Source organism: Balaenoptera acutorostrata, chromosome 9 (genome assembly GCF_949987535.1).
Source record: "Balaenoptera acutorostrata chromosome 9, mBalAcu1.1, whole genome shotgun sequence".
In the NCBI taxonomy this organism is placed as follows: Eukaryota; Metazoa; Chordata; class Mammalia; order Artiodactyla; family Balaenopteridae; genus Balaenoptera; species Balaenoptera acutorostrata.
Genome location: NC_080072.1, coordinates 106,957,634 through 106,979,516, shown reverse-complemented (window position 1 = coordinate 106,979,516; position 21,883 = coordinate 106,957,634). Strand labels below are relative to the sequence as shown.

General features: G+C 39.2%; 1 long non-coding RNA gene across 1 annotated transcript in view; it reads left to right on the top strand.

The window, feature by feature from the left end:
* LOC130708857 (uncharacterized) overlaps positions 1-21,883 on the top strand; it is a 167,486-nt gene that overhangs the window by 143,879 nt on the left and 1,724 nt on the right. The gene's annotated exons all lie outside the window — the stretch shown is intronic.

Genomic DNA, 21,883 nt, shown 5'->3' with positions numbered 1-21,883 from the left:
TCTCTTTTTTAAGATCTGTATGTTAGATGTTTCTCTATCCAACTTTTCATATATATTTCTTCATCTGTTTCCTCCTTTCCTCCCTTCCTTCCTTCCTTCATCAAACTATCAAGTTAAACTATATGCACTGGAACCCAGTTCTGACATTGCACCCCGATAGGACTGTGGCAGCCCCTTCATGCACACACTGCAGACATCAGGCAGCCTTAACTTCTGACCTCCCTTCATTCCACCCTCCTTTTAGGAGCACCTGCAAAAAGCCTCGTCCCCCTCACTATCCCATCCTATTGTCCCCAGCCTCTAGCTCCTGAAAATCCCTGTGGTGGGAGGTTCATGACTAAGTCAACAGCAATAAGAGCAGCAGCTTCTCTGAGGCCCAGCCCGATTCTAGTTCTTCTGGGCTTTGTACCAGAGTATTTCTTGGTTAATGGCTTCTATGAGAACCCAGTGTGACTGAGCAACAGGGAAGGATGAGAGACTTAAGTCTTGACATGAAACTTTCCTCCAAGATAGACATTACATGGAGATATTAAAAATACAAGGATACATAGCCTGAAAATACAAATGTATTATCCAAACACTAAAGCAGAGTAATTGACAGGATGAATGCCAAGGGGTGTTTAGACTTCTGGTGGCTCTGCAACTATATTCCAGATCTATTGTTCTCTTACGTTATCATCCTTTTGGGAGTGCAAATCCTTCTAGTCCAAATCTGGGTGCATAACACTACACAAAAGATATAAATACAGAAGAAGGGACTACATATAGTTAGCATTTATGAAGCACTTAAAATTTGCCAGACACTCTTCTAAATCTTTTACCTAGAGTACCTCATGTATCCTTCATAACAGTCCAAGATAAGGCAGTTTTGTTATCTCTATTTTACAGATGATGAATCTGAAGTTAGGTAGTAAGTGGTACAGTGAAGCATGAGCCCAGGATGCCTGGTTCTTGAGCCGGTGCTCTTATAACCATAATATCATTGGTGCACATAATATACCTTAAATGCTATTTGTGGTACTTGAATTTCTATAACCAGTGCAACTCTTGCCTCTGCTTTCTGTCTTCTTCATTATTTTTGCTATTCTATCTCTGACATATTTCCTCTTTCATTTTTTTCCCCTTCTGTGTCTTATCACTACTGTGATATCAGTAGACATACTTTAATCTTGGGCTTATAGGCGACTGACCTTGCCTGAGTGCAATGTTGGCTCTCTTTTTTGAGATCTGTATGTTAGATGTTTCTCTATCCAACTTTTCATATATATTTCTTCATCTGTTTCCTCCTTTCCTCCCTTCCTTCATCAAACTATCAAGTTAAACTATATGCAAAACTGATCTAGATCAGTGGTTCATACGGGGTCAATTTTTGCCACTGCTTACCCCACCCACAGAAAGAACACTTGGAAATATCTGAAAACCTTTTTAGTTGTAACAAATAGATAGGTCAGAGAGAGTGTTCTACTGGCATGTAGTAGGTACAGACCAGTGGGGCTGCTAAACATTCTACAGTTAACTCGAGAGCTAACTGAAACCAAAGAATTACTGGTCCAAAATGTCATTAGTACCGTTGTTGAGAAACCCATGACAAGATGGAGACTAAGCAAAGATGTCACGAACAGTTCATTGTCTAGAGGAAGGAAAGATATGACAGTAATACATATGGTTAATTGCTGCAATTAAAATATATTCAAGTTAGGAGGTACAGAGGAAATAAATGTGAGAATAAAGGAGATTGCCTAAGAAGGCTTCACAGGGCATATAGTAATACAACTGGGTCCTAAAATTTCAGTAGAATTTTCCCGTGGTGACAGAAGGAAGAACTCTGGCAATAGAAAGAATGAGGGATAAGCACAGTCATTTGGGGGAAACCCTCAATAATTTGGTTGCTGGAGAATATATTACAAAGACTTTAAGTTCCACATTACAAGTTTACCCTTTATTTTATAGACAGCAGAGAATCATCCCAGGGCTTAAACAGATATGCAGAATCAGATGTGCTCTGCGGATATCACAGTTCACAATGTAGACTCTGGCTTCTGTGAAGAAGAGACAGAATGCAATACTAGAGAGGAAGATATAACTAGAGCCTGGGAACACAATATTGAGGACATCAACCGTGACAGTGGGATCTGGGGTGGAGAAAGTGAGTGAAAATAAGAGAAGCTTAATAGACAGACCCAACAATGTTTAATAACTAACATGTAGCTATTGAGAAAAAGTAATTGAGAAAGCTCCCTAGGTTCTGGCTTAGGCAGTTATGCAGAAACCATGCAATGCAATATAAAGGGAGGAGCTGGGGTTTATGGGGTAGTGGGTGGAAAGCGTCTTTGAATTTTTAAATTGAGTGTATTAAGTTTGTGGAAACTGTGAGTCGTAGAAACTGAGGCATTCAGGAAGCTGTTGGTTAAGCCTGGAGCGCAAAGGAGAGGTGGACGTTGCATAGGCAGGTGGAGAATAGGGGGAGATGGAACTGGGACATAGGGAGGTCCCTGAAGGGGACAGTCAGCACTTTACTACTCAGTGTTGAGGGAAGGAAAGCAAAGCAAGCTCAGACTTAAGTGACCTTGGAAGCTATGGCTTTCCGTTCTGATGGTGATGCCCCAACAGCAGGAGTTTTCAGAAAGTAACAGATGCTGAGTCAGGCTGGGAGATAGCATTAAGGTTCTGATTATGGGTGAAGAGTCAAGTGGCAAGAACTAGACCCATGACTCAGGCCTAGACAAGCAGATTGTTTTGAATAAGAACTCTGGGCTCAGCAGGAACTGAACAGAAGGACAACAGACCAAGATAGAAGAGTAGGCTGGGCTAAAAAGTTAAGGTTGACTGTGTACACAGATAGTGGGGCTCCAGCAATAAAACCAGCCCTAGAACCACCAGCTGGTAGGTTGGCGAGTATTCCTTGCTCTGTGGCTAATGGACTCAGATAGTGGGCAGAGCTGAATCTCTAAGAAGACAGCTTTGGGGCAAACAGCTAACGGGTCTGGGAAGGCAGGGCTAGCACATGTCACCCAGCCAAACCACGTGGAATCTGCGGTTCAACCTGCATCAGAAGAGCGCTTTTCAGAAAGAGTCCCCTTCCATTATGTCTCATGCTTGTTATTTAGACTTTGTAACTTAGTGTCACTGGTACCTCCGTGTCTTTTATTATTATTATTTTTTTCACACACACACACAGTATTTTATTTTTACAAGAGATAAATAGACTGACACCAAGCATTGTACATGGATTACCACAACAAAAGCAACAATGATTGCAATTACCAAACACGAAACACACTCATACTGTGTCATAATATTGACATTCAGTCCAGTAATCCTCCACTGTAACAGCTCCTTTACTTTGCAGTGAAAATTTATTTGTATATTCTTTGCCTCTGAGTCCTTGTGGGATTTTTTTTTTTTTAATTCAGACAGAAAGTCACAAAAATTGTACTCATCCTCATCAGTTCACTCAGTCCCATGTAATTAAGTTTTTTTTCATCTTGATCTTTTGTTAGCACTTTTATGAGTTCATCAGTTTTTCATTAGAGTTCTGAAAATGCTTATTCATTCAGTTCAGCAGTACAGTCAGTTACCAGAAACCTGTACTTGTCAGAGTCTTTTCCATGAATTTCTTGACGATGAAACCCTTTTATAGGAACATATTTGCAAAAGCATCAGAGTACACCCAGAACTGTCTGTAAATGACAAAAGACTTAAAAATGACCACAGTTAAAGATTTGATCCTCCGTGTCTTTTGATCTGCCTTGTGAAACTGCATAACTCCTAAAGGGTACCAGCTCAAGATTCATCTTGAATGAATCTATCTCTGACAACCCTGGGAAAATTCAATCACTCTGTTCGGGGGGACCCCAAATATAATTTTCCCATTACCTTATTATAAATATGTTCTCCTGAATTGCAATTATTAATTTACATGGCATGCTGCATTTTTCTTGATATTCCTGGTGCCTTGGGAGTAGTGAGAAATCAATACATATTAGTTGGTTAAAACTAACAATAACGATGTTCTCTTAATCTGTGTGTTGATTTGTGTGTCCTTGCCATTGAGTTTATTTCTTAATCACTGGTCTGTCCCTTTTTCTTAAATTTGTTAGTCATAGACATACACATACACACACACAAATTTGTGTTTATTTAACAATGAAAAACATTCCATCTCTATGCAGCTGGTACTTTCCTGTTTTAATAAGCTGTCTCATAACCATCATCCTAATATTATTTGACTGGTGCATTTGGGGGATAAAAAATGTTTAAGCTGAAATTCTCAAATTATATTTGGCAGAATATGACATGTTTTCCCTTTCTCAGCACCAAACTATACAGAAAAATACCTGATCAAATTTCTAAAATAATGTAAGTGTTTTAAAAATGATGTAGAAGTGGTCTTGGCTTGAGCCTGAGCTGTACCCACCACTGGGACTCAGGTATGTTTGGATTTGACAGGCAAATCAGTGGGACAGGCAGGGCTCTGGCATCTCACTGAATGTGAGAAAGGAGCCTACAGGAGGAAGGATAGGTGTGAAATGTCCAGAGGACTGAGTTCCCTGGACCAGAATTAGCAGCTCCTAGTTGAGCCCTATAGGAGACAAGGTGAAGATATAAGATAATCAAGCTGTTTGCACAATGTCATGGTCTCCTGCAGGCTCTAGAGCACGAGTTCTGCATCAATGCTCTGGTGATGCAGTCTAGGAGAGGAGCTTCTACTGAAATTTGTGCAAAATCCAACATAGGCTTGCTGAAGTAAGAGCTCTACTCTGGCATCAAGAGGCCATACAGATTTTCTGGCACGGATAGAGATGCTCCGTGGTGGGCACTGTTGGAGGGGCAAGAGTGTGGCCTTTTGCACTGGCTTACCAGGAAGCAGACACTGAAGAGGGTACTGAGGCAGGAGAGGAAGAATCTCACTGATACCATGTGGCCATTGTAGCCCAAGAGATTGTTTGCAAGCACAGGTGACTACCCTCCAAGTCACTCCTGGAAATGACTGGATTAGATTTTGAAGGCTTTTGGAGATTTTGCGGGAGCAGGTGGGAGATGGCACTTATGAAGCTATTACTATTGAATCTTTACTAATTATAATCACAGCTGCAAAAGCCTGTAGAAATATACATTAAATTATTTGATATAGCTGCATTTAGATTCTAATCCATCTATAGATATATAAGTGATAGGTTAGTTTTCTCCCTCACTTAAATAATTTGTTCACTTATATTTTTATTTTTTCCACTTATAGTTTTATTTTTTCACTTATGGTTTTTTCTTTTTTCTTCCCTAGATGTTTTTAAATGGGTATTTGGAAATATTTATCCATTTATTCAGTAAATACCTTTTCAGAATCTATGAGACATAATGGGTAATTTATAGGAATCCAGATCAGGTGGATACGGGCTTGAATTCTGTCCTTGCTACTTACTAATTGGGTGACCGTAGTCAAGTTTCTTAAACTATCTGTACCTCAGTTTCCTCATGGGAATAACACACACACATGCAGGCACCTACACACAGCTACCTTATTGAGTTGTTGCGAAAATATACGTAAGATGCTTCGACATCTGACATAGAGTAGGTGCTCATCAGTGTCATAATTATGTCATAATTATAATTATTACCACCCTCAACATTGTCAACTATTCTGTGCAGGGCATCATGTTATGCCCTGTGAGGAAAACAGAGGAAAAAACACCTCCCAGTCAATGTCAAGGAACTCTAGTCCTCTTTTTACCTGGTTAAGTCTTTTTTATTTTCTGGAACCATCACATTGTCCTTGAAAGATGGACTTTCTATATATGATTCTTCTCTTCATGTCAATCCTTCCTCCTTGGCGTTTGTGAATGAAGAACAGAACCTTCCTTGCGAGTCTCTTTGGTCAGTAAAGTAGGGACCATATGGCTGTGCTTTTGCTTCACATGGTTGTATTTCCTCTCGTTAATGTTTTCCTTGATTCCACTGGGGAAAATTCTGATAGAGATGGAGAAAAGAAAAGCCTAGAAAGAGTGACTGGTCTGTGCCTTCTCACCAGCTGTATGCAGCGGTGGACCTTTTCCCCTCTGGTGTTCTCCAGTTCTCACCTGGGACATGTTCAGGACATCATTTTGGTTTTAGGGAAAGGATACACATGAATTAATTTTTAATTACACTTATGAAGGAATTGGTCAAATAATCAAAAAGGAAGAGTAAAGAAATAGAGGGCTGTACATGCAATAGGATCTCCAACTTCTGGAGTTTGCTAATTCATCTTCGTGGCTTCCCTGTGATAGGAAACTGAGGCAAGAGGTGGAGGGTGAGTTAACCAGGGTCAGTTAGTGAAATTCTTGCAGAGTCAGGAGCAGAAGTCAGGCCTTCTGAGCAGCGAGTCCCGGGCCCCATCACTTGGACCATCACTGTCGGCAGCTCTGGTCCAGGAGCGTTCAGGAGGCAGTTGACTGATGCAGGAGAAACAGGGTAACATGTTGTCTGACGAGTCACTGTGGCAGACTTATAACCACTTTTTAACCAAATAAATCTGTTCTTTTCCTCTCAAATAGCATAGGAAGTCAAGGAATCAAATGAGAGGAGCCGTAGCTCTGTTCAGAGAAAGAAGAAAGGGTGAGACATGGAGGGAGTGAACATTGACTCTGCATTCTTTTCATATTTACCCCTTGAAATGCTCCCTAGAGCAAAACCAAATCCAGGCACTTAAACATATGTTATTTTGCCCGATGCTCACAAAATCCATGAGCTGAATCTTATATTAATTTTACAGCTGTGGAAACTCACACGAAGAGAGGTGAAATGATTTCCCAGTATCACACATGAGAAGGTGAGAAAGAATTGAGTCCATATCTTCTGATTTACCTTTCCTTTTACTCTGTAACTGTAGTTTCTAATAATTTCATGAAATATCACAAAATATCTTCTAATTTTCTCTAAATATTTTAAATATTTCATGAGATTCTTTACTCCAATTTATAATAGTTATCCCCTTTCCTGAATTCCTAAGCTCTCATTATTTAAATAGCTTGAGATTTCAATTATATTTTGTCTGGCCAATGAGAATAGAAGTACCCAGGGCAGAAGCTGTGCTCAGGGTGCCCTTCTGTCTTTCAAAATACCATGGGCATGTATCGATTCATAATAGGTGCTCAATAAACATTTGTTGAATCAAGGAATTCTTTCAGATACTTGTCTATTTTGTTTCTTATTGTCCTTGTGTCGCTCATTTTGAGCAGTTTTCCTGTGTTAAACACTACGCTTAGCACGATTCACCCATTTTCTCATTTAGATACAATTATTATCTTCCTTTTATGGTTAAGGAAGCTGAGGATATGGGGTTCCTTTTCATAAAGTCACAAAGTTTGAGCCTTCATCAGCCTGATCTCAGGGACCAATCTCTTAATCATGACAGTATTTTGCCTCAAGACCACCTATCTGTGTGGTAATGGGACCTAACCCCAAGAATGCTGGCTTCTTGGTTGTCAGAGTCATTATTAGACACTCCACCAGGAGAAGTTAACCAGTCAAAAAGCTGTTCATTCCCTCCCAATGAGCTCCGTCCACCTGGACTAACATGGTAGTTCCCCAGGGTCACTTTCTACCCTGGCATATACACTGCAAGTAAGAAACTGGGGAATCAAACTCCAACATTAGTGCCATAAATATTCCACCTAATCACCCTCCTAAAATCAGCAGACCGAGTCCCCAGAATGCTAAATTCTTCTCTTCATTCCCCTCTGCCTCTTCTGAGGCTTTCATTTGAGCCTTTCCCTCCCAACTCAAACCAGATATGTAAGGATGGCATTATGTTTCTTCATAGCTAATAGCTAGACTGTGAAATCATTCAGCAAGCAACTCCCAAGCCATGGGAATCCGTCGTAACAAATTTCCTTCATTTTTATAACCCTGAAGATAGAAGAGGGGCCAGGAGGTGGATGAAGGAGAGGGATATTGCCAGGTATTTTTAACTTTGTCCCTGGGTAGTTGAAGTGAGAGCAGCCCAGGTCAGATTAGAAGCAAGATCTCCTTGGAAAGACTGGGGCATAACAGGGGCCTGGTCGACCCATATTGGATTGATTATGAAGCAGGAAGTGAAATCTGACATGGCTGACACTTAACACCTTCACACGCATCCTGTCTCCTAGACGATGAGAATAAAGATATTGTATTTTCAGCAGCACTGACATTTTTATACCTCTTAATGAAAGGGGAAACAACTCTTTGGGCCGGGTTGAAAGGATAAGGAAGCAGAGAACGCCTTCAACAGCTTTTGGGAAGATAGGTGATGTGAGTAGGAAGTTGTATACGGAAGGAAACATCAAATCCTATATTTTGGGTGAATAAAGCAAACGAGTTTGCCTCAGCCTGGCCAAAGAATGGTTTGGGTGAGAGCAAAAAAAAATGAAATAGCAAGTCAAAATAGAGAAATCCAACATTGATTTCTTTATCACCTGAAATAGTTGAAACTTTTTTCAATGTTTTCACTCCCAGTGTATTCAACAATTTCCAGAACTGAAAATATTTTCAAAATTGCATTAACTGTTTAAGGCTACTTGAGGATACATGGAATGGAAACACAACTGTAAGATCAACAGCACATCTTGACTTGATAAACTGACAACCACTTATAATAACACAGTCTGGGGATTTGAACAGACCCCCGGAATCACCCCTTTCAGCAACACCTGCCCCACCTCTAAGAGCTTTCCTTCTGAACATCTGAAGGCAGGCAGGGAGCTATTTCTACCAGCTCTAGCAAAGAGATACCTCTACTTCCCTCAGTAACCTTTTTCCATGCATAACAGCAGGAAATTATTTTTTTTTATTCCAAACTTAAATCTCTCTTGTTGTAATTTATGACCGTTTCTTCAGATTTCATATTGGGTGAAAGTGGGGAAGAGCCAGCCCACTACTATTTATTTCATGGTAAGATGTGTGGTTGATTCAGTCGCACCATCCATTCTACTGTCTCCAGAGGGCTGGATGGGCAGGGCTTTATCTATAAAGAGGAGCCAGAGCCCCCAAATATGATGGGGCTCAGTACGTCACTGGGGTGGTGAGACAGGGGTGGTACCATAGGAGACACCATCAAGTATGATTATCAACAACAGCAGTAATAGCTACGATGGCGTCTGGCACCACAACAACATTTCATAAGGTTTAGGGTATTTTCACATAAATCATCTCATTTGACAGCCATTTTAATTCTTACTTAAAAAAAAATACTTTTAATTTATGTGCAACTCTTGCCTCACCATCACAATAGCCCATTAAAATTTCCAGAGAAAACAGAAATTTCTTGAGACTCTCTAATATCTTTTTTAATAGATTTCATTCTTCTCTTCTCCAAAGTAGGTTATCCTCATAACCTCATATTCTACTTTCAGTTCTTTTCTGTGCTCTTTTCTACATTTGCATGATTCCCATGAAGTGATTCTCTTTTTCTTCTTTCCACTTTCATTTTGTAAGATTGCATAATTCTTTTTGTAACTGTTGTTTTCCTCCTTTATATCCATTAAACCTGCCCCACATCTCCCTCACAAACCTTCGTACCACACACACACACACACACACACACCAAAAAACAAAAAAAAAGCAACAATAGCAAAATGAAGAACAATCTTTTGATTACCTGGATCAAAAATTTCTTATGTTTCACCAGCGAGTACATGTGATGGGTTCTGCTTCCCCTCATTATTATTAAGAAGATACTCTTTTTCTTTTTTTGCTGTGGTTATTCCTACCACTCCTGTGTGCCTGCACTTGCTTGTGTGTGCATGAATGTGTGGGAACTCCCTCCTAAGCTCACCTTACTATGCTACAGAGACACAGCATGGGTCCCCACTTGGTGGAAAGTATTTGAATGCATTATTTAAGACAACTGGCATTAGGAATTTGATCAGTTTTAACTTAGTTTTTGGTTGAGTTAACAGCTACATTGTGGGAAGGTCATAGGATTTGGAGTCAAAAAGACAAAAAGATTTAGGTCAAAAAGACCTACCCCTAACTATGGGACCTTGGGTAAGACTCTCGGGCTCCCTGGGCATCTGTCTCTTTTAGCAGCAACATAAAAGCTGTTCTCTGTGCAATTTTACTCATTATTGGTTCATCTGATATACATTTTTTTCTATTTAACCTTTGCACATGGAATTCTAGTGGTTTTATAACACCTATGACACACAGTATTTCTGCATTGTCTTGGAAAGGAATTGTTTGATCAATCAGATCTTTATAAAATAAGTAACCTTGATTTCCTGCTTTGGGGTTATTCTATATTACCTCTGTAATTAAAAAAAAAAAAAAACCTTCTCCTTTCCCCTCTGTGCCCTGGCTGCATTGTCTGTCACTTCCGTTATTCTGTCCCGGCTTCATGGCAAGTTTCCTGGCTTTCTAACAGGAACTTACAAAGCTTATTGATCCTCACTTTACAGTATCATCCTCTTGCTTCTCTCAAAAAAATGTCCCTAATGGCTTCTTTCCTCCTTTATACTAATTGTTTTTGTCTTTCTCCCACTTGCCATTAGCAGCCAAAGGTAAATCCCATCCCCCTTAGCCTCTGCATTGAGAATGGCCAGCTCTTCTTCAGGAATTTCTCCCCACCACTTAGTTTCTAAGCTGCCATGGCTACGGCTCCATTATTTTCCTCTTCCTTCCTTGATTAATAACCATATTGTGTTCAGCTGTTGTTTACCTTGATTTTTTTCTCCTTCTCTTGAAGGAGTTCAACACAAAAGCTCCACGTCACCTCTCCAGGCCGCCTTCCCTGGCTATCTTGTCTCCAAAGCCCCTCGCTACCACCCCTTCTCCCTCACTCCTAGAGGGCTGGAGTTGGAGCTTTGATTCTTCCTTAAACTCTTCATCATTCATTGCTTTCATCCTGTCTTCACGAACCTCTTCCATTTTTGGTCTTTGTTTTCTGCTATTTCTGCTCAAATTTCCTCACCTTTTTTTTTTTTTTCTGTTCAAGAATTCTATTAAATGATTCCACAGCTGGAAATATCTATTCACCTCTTTAAAGCTGGTGGCTTTATATTTTTTCCTTCAAAGCTTTCTCTCCCCCTCCCTCCCGCCCTCCCTCATTCCCTCCTTCCTTCCTTTCTTTCTAAATCTTCATTGTTTTCTGAAACTTTTGGAAGGAGTACAGGGCATTTCTTATTTCTCTTATAGTTTAAATTTGTTCTTGTTTTAACAAGAACTTTCTCACCTTTCGTGTACTTCTGTCAATTTGTTCATGTCTGAGAAATTTAATTTAGCCTTTACCAAAGCATGACTAAAGCAGGTACTATTATTCATTTAACACTCCTCAAACTCCACCTCTGTGTCCATAAATCCAATCTAGTCTGTTTCTCCACTTTTCTTGGCCAGCGTATGTCATTGTTGGGTCATTTTCACAAGCAGCCAGCCCATTCTTACCAGGTGTGCTGGAAATCCACTGACAATACCATTTTTCTTGCCGTGTGTAAGATTTACAATGTACATAACAATAACTATTATCAATACTATTTTTCAGATAAAAGTAATATTTAATGAGAATTTGTAGTGTTAGGCATTATACTAGATATTTTCTCACATTAACACTTTTTATAGCTGTAAAATATTTTTTGAGGCAGGTAAGTAGACAAACAATTTTATAGGGTTTTTTTTTGTAGATATAGATTTTATAGATAGAAACAAAGGATTGACAAGGGTCATTACTATTGAGCAGCAGAATCAGAGTTCAAATATATGTCTCCCAATTTCTCCTATGTCACACAAGTCATTTTTTACCTTAACTTTTTTTGTCATTAAAAAAGATCATGAAGTCATGAACACACTGAGAAATGGAGACAATAATACACATTATTGATTAAATGTGAATGTTTTACCCTATTTCAGAATTGTCATTAGTTGTAGTGCTGGTATGTGTTGTAGCAGTAACAGTAGTAATATTTTACATAAATGAAATATTAAAATTGCAGTTGAAGACCTCTATGCATTCCAGTTCAACCCTCTTATACTGAATTTGGTGAATTATTATTTTCTCAGCCAATAAAGCCAAGATATAGTGTTGTGCTGAAAGAAGCATTTAGTGTTTATTGAATGATTTTATTTGTGTTTTTGTTTGTCTTGCTTTATGTTCCTAAGGATCATGTGTCTTTAATTGTTGTCTTATTACATTTCTCTCTGCAGCATTCATAGATGGTTGAGGCCGGGGGCATGTGTGGAAGTTAAGGATTGCTCTACTCAATACACTGGTAGAGATGGGAGGTCCTGCAGCTCCCAGAAGCTGGAGAGTCATTTGCATTTCATAGTGCTACTCGTGTCATTCCTTATTTAACTTTCATGATTTTCTCATTTTTGAAGAATGGGATAAACTGGATAGCTTCTTTGAGTTGAGTTTGAGAAGCTCTTAATTGTTTATTGAACCCACTTTCAATGAACTAAGTGTAATTGTAAATGTGGCTTTTGTTTTGCCAACTTATGACTAAAGTGAAATTAATGGAGGAGTTGGTACCCTATTCCCAACTATGGAATTGGGTCTGGGGAGAAATAGAGTATGTGGTGTGTATTATTAGAATGCCTGTGGGCAGGGCTAACTGGGACCATCCCCAGATGTGCTAGTAACTGAGGACTAGATGATTATGCTTCTAAAAGCCACAGACCTGAGCTCTTGTATTTCAGAAGACTGATGGAGAACGTACCCAGTTAGGGTTTCCATAATTTATGAAGTATATTGGGAATTTCAATAAAAGGAAAACATTTTCACAAAACTAATATTACAGCAAAACATCAACAAATAGTATCTTTGTTATAATAAAGCTAATTATTATTGTATGCCTACTTGGATCAGACACAGTGGAAACTACTTTGAATATATTTCCTCATATAATCCTCATAATTGCCCTATTAAGTATTCTTAGTCTCATTCTATAAATAAGGCAACTGAGGCTTAGAGAGTTTAAGCAATTTATACAAAGCACCCAGTTATTAGCAAATAGAAAAAATTCTGTCTAAATCTGGTGATAGGAGCTGAACTTTCTCCCTGCAGAGGCTGTCAAATCATAGTACTTAATGGATAAAAGTTATCAAGCAAAGTAGGAAAAAATTAAAAGAAAAAATGAAAGATTTGTCGGCTCCTTTATGTGTTCCTACAGCAAACACTGCAAATTAGCCATCCTGGCCAACTTATATTGAATTTTCAGTCATTTGACCTTTTATCTGTTCGTTATCACATCACATCATTTTAGTCTTGTACAGCGCTAAGTACTAATAAAGGGAAGTTCAGAATAAAACATTTTTTTTCCTCTAGCTTAGCAGTTCCCAAGCTTCATGGAACTACGTAGCATGTTCTTTATTTTTGCACAACACACCTCTTCCCAAAGGAGTTATGTGAATGTTTGTTTTTGTCTTCCAAATAAAAGATAATAGTGATTACAAAATGAATACTGTTTCAAGAATGTCCTTATGCTCTTAGGATATTGAAGACAACAGGTAAAGTTAGTCTCTGCTAGCACAATGCCTGGTACGTAGTAAATCATCAATCAATGCTATTTAATATCATTATTATCTTTAGTAAAAGAAATCATGACAAACATAGCTGCAACAGTGCGAGCATGAGATATATGGAGACAAAAACCCATAATGACAAAACTTTGACTTTTGATCTAGTTATCTTGGCACAAAAAAACATGACTAGTTTTGAGTATATGGCAAATTTTTTCTTAGGCAAAAAGACTAGTTTAATATTTGCAACATGGAATTTCTAGTAGAAATTACACTAACCATTTATTATATATATAATATTTATTTATTATAATAACTATTATTATTATAATAACTATTTATTTCATGATAACTATTTATTTCTGTTCTAAAAGATAACCGTTCATGAAATGAAGGAAGAACTTCTGCTTTCATAAGAACTTATATTACATGAAAATATTGCCTGAGGCTCAGATCCTGTGGACAGTCATTTTCATAGGACTTACCTAGAATTTTCACACACGTTATTCTAGCCTTTAAAATGCTCTAATAGGGTAGCTGCAGCAATTTACAGACAGGGAAACTGAGCAGAGGTTAAGTGAGTTACTCAAGGACATGGAACAAACAGCTCACATTTTCCATCTCCAAATCAGGGTGTTTTGAAAATTCAACCTCCCATCTGTGGGTGTGGAGCACATTACCAGCACTAATTACCATAATAAACTGTGGGAAATCCAATTCAGAACAATGAATTATTAGGCTTGGATAACAAACAATTAATCACTACCAAATTAATAATTGTGTAACATTTGTGTTTTGTTTGACTAGAGTTTCGCTTGTGTGCTTGGCCAAGGCAATGTACCAGGCATTGTGCTAGTAGAGACAAACCCCACTTGCTGTCTTCAATATCCTAACAGTGAAGTTCAGATCTCCTGCTGTGGGGAGTGTAATTGACTAACCACTCTATCTGCTGATCTTTTGGTCCTCCCACTGTGGCCTCTATGCTCTTGATGAACTCTTTTTTTAATATGCAAAACAAAACTATAATTTAAGGGTTACGACTTACATAGTATTCTTGTAATACATGCTACTTTCTCCAGAAATTGAGCTATCAGAGTTGTTTTGGTGTTTGTGTGTATAGGATGTGCCTAGCATTACATGTTGCATTTTACTGCAAATTTCCATCAAGAGCACAGCTGAAGATTGTGTTCATCCATCACAACATTAAATCCCACAAAGGTTTATTTTATCCAAAACACTTTCTCCCTCATCTAAATTAAAATCATCTAAAGATAAATATACCCAAGACATTGATTTGGGCTGAATAGAATTTTATCACACCCGATTGTACAGAGCAGAAAAAGGAAACACAGGGAGTTTAAGTAACTTTGCAAATATTACTTGGCCAAGTTGGTGGGGTGTAAGAAGGGATTTGAACCAAGGTGGTTCAGTTCTTAACCACTCGGCATTATTACCTCCCAAAGTCTTGCCAATCAGTTAAGCACCAAGATTCTAAGGAATAAGATTGGAAGTTACGAGACAAGAAAACTTTGGTTTCAAATTCTGACAGAGAAGATTTTCAATATAAAATTCTTTACCCAGACAAAAGATCAGATGTGGTGACAAATATTTCAGGTATGCTGAGATTGAAAAATTAACTTATTCCCACCTTTTCTCAGGATGATATTAAAACAAAAAAAATGATTTTCAACAAAATTTAAAGTAAAAAGGAAACAGGAAGAGGGCGTTACATCCAGCAAACTGGCCATCCAACACAGGTGGTCATTAAAAGGAATGTTCTGGATGGTAGCTGTGTAGATCTAGAAACAAAACAGTACGGACTAGAACAGAAGGACAGGAACCGATGTCTTTGGGAGTCTGCCAGAAAAAAAGAGATGTATTTGAGTACATGGAAAATAATAGTGATAGGCCTGTAGGAGAAAGATTGGAACTCTTGAAAAGATATCAGTTAGTTTGTTCACAGAAAACTAAACAAATGAAAAATTATGGTAAGGATGAACTCCAAAAACAGCAACGACAATAACAACAGCAAAAGGTTTATAAGAAAGGAAGGACACAACAGCGTAGGTTCTAAGAATATAAGCTATTAATTTACCTAAAAGTTGTGATATAATTATGTTGGAAAGCTGGGAGTAAGTGAATTTAGGATGACTGGTGTGGAAAAGCTAAATCCTTATCTCCAATGGCAGGTTGTCAATACAGAAGGTTTAAAATTAAAAACAATACTCAAGGCTACTAGAATCACATGCTGTTCAGAAATATGGAAGCATCAGGCATGTGAAATAGCTAGAAGAGTTGAGAGTAGTTGATTTTGGGATAAAAAGATCTGAGGAATGGGATGGGGTAGGATACTCTTTCACTTTAAGACTTTAAGAATTATTTGACATTAAAAACTATTTACAGTTATTACTGATATAACATTAAAATTATTTAAAATTTTAAAATAAAAATATTTTGCTACATGTTTCCCAATATATCAAGGAAGATTCTGGAGCAGGAACTGAACTGGGGAGAAGAGAGAGCTGTCTTTCCCTCAGACCTCAGAAGTGGGTCTTCTGTATCTTTGCCTCAGAACTGTTAAGGTCAAGGTGGACAGACTCTGGAGGAAGGAATGTGACACATGAGTTTGAAACGTTGGTTATTGGTCCTCAGATCATGAGCCATGAAGAGAAGGTCACCAAAGGTTTTTTTGTTTTTGTTTTGTTTTGTGCTGCTCCCATCAATGCAGGCACAGACCTGAGCTCCTTGAGCTTCAGCTCTGCTATGGACACGGGGAGAGCTGCCTGCCCCTCAGTCCTGGCTCCTTCGCCAAGAGCGGGGAGCTGCCAGTTGAGTTGGACTGTGGACCCATTAATCATGCACGTGACAGGCGTTCTCTCTCTTCAATCTCTCTGGGTGACTGAATGAGCCAACAGAGCCCTGACTATTTACGGCAGGTTTAGTGCTCTGCATCAGTCTGTGTGACCATCCTTGGATTTCCTGCTTTTGTGACACTGATTATTAGGAGTAAGGTCCAAGATTTTGATTTTGGCTTTGGGGCGGGCACATGCCAGACTTATGACTTAGCTCAATTTGGACATTGGCTCAAGCCAGGTATGCCAGCTTTTTGAGGAGCCCTCTGTCAAGGTGGGGACCTTCACCCAGCTTGCAGTAAAGTAATTTCCTTTTTCTTATTTGTCTACTGAGCCTTTCGCATCTATCCGTTGGCAACCCTACTGGTGGGGAGGTGAGTAGATGGGTTGCAAGGCAAGATTCAGGCAATCCTGGGTCCCTGATTCTAATAATCATAAAAAAAACAAACAAACACAAAACACTTAAACCTACTTACCTTTGCTTCTAACAGCAACCATGAAGAACAAGCAATCACACTTATTTTATACAAAAAAGAGTTTTTATGTGTAAACGTAAGATGCCAAGAACACATTGTTTACAGTCTGTTCTATCACAAATCCTACACAAAAGACCAGCCCTTGCTATTGATTAAAGACCTAGGGATGCTTATAAAAGCCTCTTCAAGCAGCTGTGGAAGTCTATTGAAATTATATTTTCATGTGCTTTTACAATAATAGTAATAATAATTCATTTTCTAGTGATGAAACAGGAACAAAAGAATGAACAAACAAAACCAAAAGAATAAAAATGTAAGGCTTATATTAGGTAAGGAATTAATAAATACTGGAAAAAGACCCAGTGTTCCAGTTTGCCAGTATTAGGCTAAGAGTTGTAGCTTTTGTAACACAGAAAATTTCATTTTAAAAAATGAAGATCATATTCTCTCACTCAGATTGTGGAGCTCTAATCTTTTGCAGCTGAATCATCACTTAAACTCAGTAGATGAGACACTAGCACAGGGTTTTTTTTCCTATAGGTACTTGCTAAATCCCTGTGAAATAGTATTATATGGATTTGTGAAGGGGTTGGATAGAAGGATTTATCTTAATTTCCCTAATTCTCAGAAAATCAAATTCTGTCATCTAAACATCAGTTTTCTCAGTAATTTCCTCATGAGAAACTGGGAGTCCCAAACTTATCTCTCTCACCTAAAATTTTATTTATATTTATTTATGTTATTGAAGTACAGTTGATTTACAATGTTGTGTTAATTTCTGCTGTATAGCAAAGTGATTCAGTTATACAAATATATACATTCTTTTTTATATTCTTTCTTAAACTTCTTTATATATATGTTTTAGGATTTTATTTTATTTTATTTTTTTATGGCTGTGCCTCGTGGCTTGTGGGATCTTAGTTCGCCGACCAGGGATCAAACCCGGGCCCAACGGCAGTGAAAGCATGGAGTCTTAACCACTGGACCACCAGGGAATTCCCTTTATTCTTTTCCATTATGGTTTATCACAGGATATTGAGTATAGTTCTCTGTGCTGTACAGTAGGTCCTTGCTGTTTATCCATCCTATGTATAATAGTTTACATCTGCTAACACCAAACTCCTAATCCATCCCTCCCCCAGCCCCCTCCCCTTTGGCAACCACAGGTCTGTTCTCTATGTCTGTGAATCTGTTTCTGTGTCATAGATAAGTTCATTTGTGTCATATTTTATATTCCACATACAAGTGATATCATATGGTAGTTATCTTTCTCTTTCTTACTTCACTTAGTATGATAATCTCTAGGTCCATCCATGTTGCTGCAAATGGCATTATTTCATTCTTTTTTATGGCTGTCACTCACCTAAAATTTTGGTTGCAGAAGCAGATCCAACTCAGAGTGATACTCAGTGGAAATAGCAATGTGGGATGGGCTTGCTGGTAACGTCTCTAACTACAGGGTCTCTAATTTTTTTGCTGTGGAATTATTAAGTTGAGTGGTTTTTCTCTTGGAAGCTCCTGTTACTTATCCAGCTTCATTTTTTAAGCCTAAACATTTTTACTGCAAGGAAGTCATTCAAATGTGTTGAAATATTAGTCTCCCAGTGAAGACTCTTAAAACAACATATTATTTCAACACTCCCTGCTTCAAGGACCAGTTGTTTCAACATTCCCTGAGTCTCAACCCATATCACAGCCAAACCTTTCTTCTGCATGTGTCTGAAGATTTACATTTCCATCCACTTAGAAGGGGAAGTCTTTGATTTCGGTCCAGCCATGATGGAGGCAAGGTTGGTGCTGGTATCTGAACGTTCGTTCTCTTGTTGGGTGAGGCGTCGTTTGGTTTTCCTACTAGTGGTTTCATGACTCTCATTACATTCATTGTTTCATTCTTTCCTTATACTGTTACTATTTTAGAAGAAAAGTAAACACTGATTACCATGAAAATCCACGTGGAAGTTCTGCTTATATTGACTCGCATAAAAATCTCAACTCTCATCCAAAGCATGTTTATCAAATGACACAAATGATCATTAATTCTTTTCCTCAAATAAGAAGAAGGTTACTCTTTTATCATAAATAACACCTTATTCAGAGCATGGCATCTTATTCAAGATTCAAAATGTGTTCTTTCAACTCCCGAATGTTATTCGTTTTACTCATTGACTCCTCATAATAAGTGTCACCAATGAATTTTCCTTTACCTTTATTATGATAATACAGTTAGGTAAGCTAAACAAATATTATTAAGCAAGGAAAATATAAGTCGCTATTGTAGACACCATGGAGGAAATGCAGACCAGTGAATGACAATGCCTGCCCTGCCAGGTTGAATAACTAATACATATAATACTGTCATAAGTACTGTACAAATGTATGAATAAAATACTCGGGGAATATGGAGGGAGAAGAGATGGATTCAACAATTTCTAACATACACGTGAAAGAGATATACCAATGCAGCCTTACAGAAAAATCACCCTCATCAAATCCTCTCACCTATTCCCCACTTGTTCTTACAAAGACAATCTATTTTGGGAGCATGTGAAACTCTTCAGCACCCTCTGTCACCACTCACACTCAACTCTCTACAAATTACGGTCTGCACTTTGAAACGGGTTTCACATGCCCTCTCTCCCCAGCTACCCACTCACCCTCTCCACGGCCTCATCGCAAAAGTCATGAGAGGCGTTGCCCGTGTGGTTAGCTGAGTACAGGCCAGGCCAGGAAGCCTCGTGTGAAAGAGGAGTTGCTGGTGGTTTGGCTGAGAGAACAAACAGAAGTCTTGCCAAAGATGCCTTTGCTGCTCGCTTTAGAAGTGATGTGTGGTGGCCAAAAGGCTGTTTTCCCCACAGGGCTGAAAAACAGTTCATGAAAAATGACATGATGGCATGTGGAGATTATCTTGGTGGCCCCTCCAAGCTCACACACAGAGTGTACACCCTCCCTTGGCCAGAGGACTTAAACATCATTTCCACTGACCGCTGACTTTGAAGCTCTATGTGCACTTGTAATTGGCCTTTAAAGGGCTTCCTTGAGCAGACTCTGTGATACTGAAAGCTTTGCACACACAAGTCATGTAGACCACACCCCACTGTAAACCACAGATTTGGCCACGTCATTCACTGACTCATTGTTTTGTGTTTACAGAGTCCTTGCTCACCCTGGGGTCCAACATCGAGAAAGACAAGAGTTCATTTCTAGTTGAATTCCCAGAAAATCTTCGAAACTTCTCTTGCTTACTCTTCAAGCTTTTTCCTCTGTAAAAGGAAGAAGAATATCTTATCCTATTAGATATTCATAGAAGTTTTGTGTAATAGATGTAAAATAAACCAAGAGAAACAAAAAGATACGATGTAGAACAAAATCCCCACTGCCTTCTACACTACTCACATAACCAAGAAAGAGACATATATCTGACTTTGAATTTAGAATTAGAAAAAGCAAGGTATGTAGGATTAGAAAGTAAATTTATGATCTTTTGGACCCACGTTGTTCCAATTCACCAAACATTTGCTGGGCACCAGGCACTCGACTAAATAAATACTTGGGATTCAAAGATGTGTAAGATGTGGTCCCCAACCTCAAGGAGCTCACTGAATATGCAGACAGGAGAAAGTCAACAGTCACTGGAAACGTGGTGTGGTGAGTGTTGAAACAGCTGGGATGCCCATCACCTTGGGAGCACAGAGGCCGGACCCAGCTCTGCTGCACAGGGGAGATTGGATAGCCTGAGGGGAAGAGAAAATATTTGCGGTGGGCATTTAAAGATGAGTCCAACCATCTTCTCAGGCTACACCCAGAAAGATGGAATCACGCACCTTGGGGTCCTCAGGTAACAGGCCAGAGTCTCCATAGTCAGAGAAGAGCAAAGATGAGGGAAGGATGGGAGGGCAGACAGCTCAGCGGCTCCGACAGAGTGGAAATGCCAGATGCAGCTGGAGCAGGTGAGGGAGGAGGTCAGGGCTTTTTAACCACAGCTGCGACAGCTGGGACCCAGCTCCTAGGGTCCTTCGAAAGGAAAGCCAAGCTCATGAAGACATCAGAGGTGACCCCAAGAAGGGCATGTCAGGACTCTTCAACTAAGCTCTGCAGGAGAATATATATCTTAATTTACTTTTTTTTTAAACATCTTTATTGGAGTCTCTAATTGCTTTACAATGGTGTGTTAGTTTTTGCTTTACGACAAAGTGAATCAGCTATACGTACACATATATCCCCATGTCTCCTCCCTCTTGCATCTCCCTAATTTACTTTTAATTATTTTTGTTTATAAGAAAATGTACTGAGTTCTTATGCATATTTCATCCTGGCTTCAGATTGAAGAAATCCTAGTCGGTGAAATAACATTTGAGAGATCTGGGATCCACAACGTTAACATGGCATTATGGACCATCTTTGATGCAATCAGCCTGTGGATTAACCACTTCGGGAACTGTGCTCCTCTGAGGCTGGCAATTCATAAAAAAGCACATGGTTTGAGCTCTTAAGTTTCAGGCTAGGATGGGAATTAAGTCATATGCACAAATAGGTGAAATGAAATGGACATGGTAAAATGGGTCATTTGAAGTATAGAAGGAATTTGCATTTTTCCCCTGGAAAAGCTTTCCACTCATGGTACTTATTGGCTTCCTTCACTCCTGTCTGCTCTTTTCAATCTTGTGTGCCGACACCCTTTCTTTTGCCACCAACCCAGGCCTCCGTTCCTCAGACCATCCCTCCTGAACCTTCCTCTCCCTGCAAGTTCATCTTCATCGACAATGCTTCCCAGAGCTCTCCTTCCCCCAGGGCTGCTCCTCAGCCCCAGGTGCACCATCTACATCCTGGAGGCAACTCGCATCATCCTATCTGAAAACACAGTCATTCCCTCCCGAATTATGGTTCTCTTCCTGAACAATTCTCTTGTGAAGCGATGTTGCGATCATACCTAGACCACACATCTGGACATCATTCCTATCTTCCCTCTTTCCTTATCCCTGCACACCTAGGCAATCCACGTTCGGTCTGTGGATTCCACGGTCTTATCTTCTGGCTCTCCGACTGAAGTTATTGATGGAAACAAACAGAAACTCACTCAAGGTAAACCATGTCAGA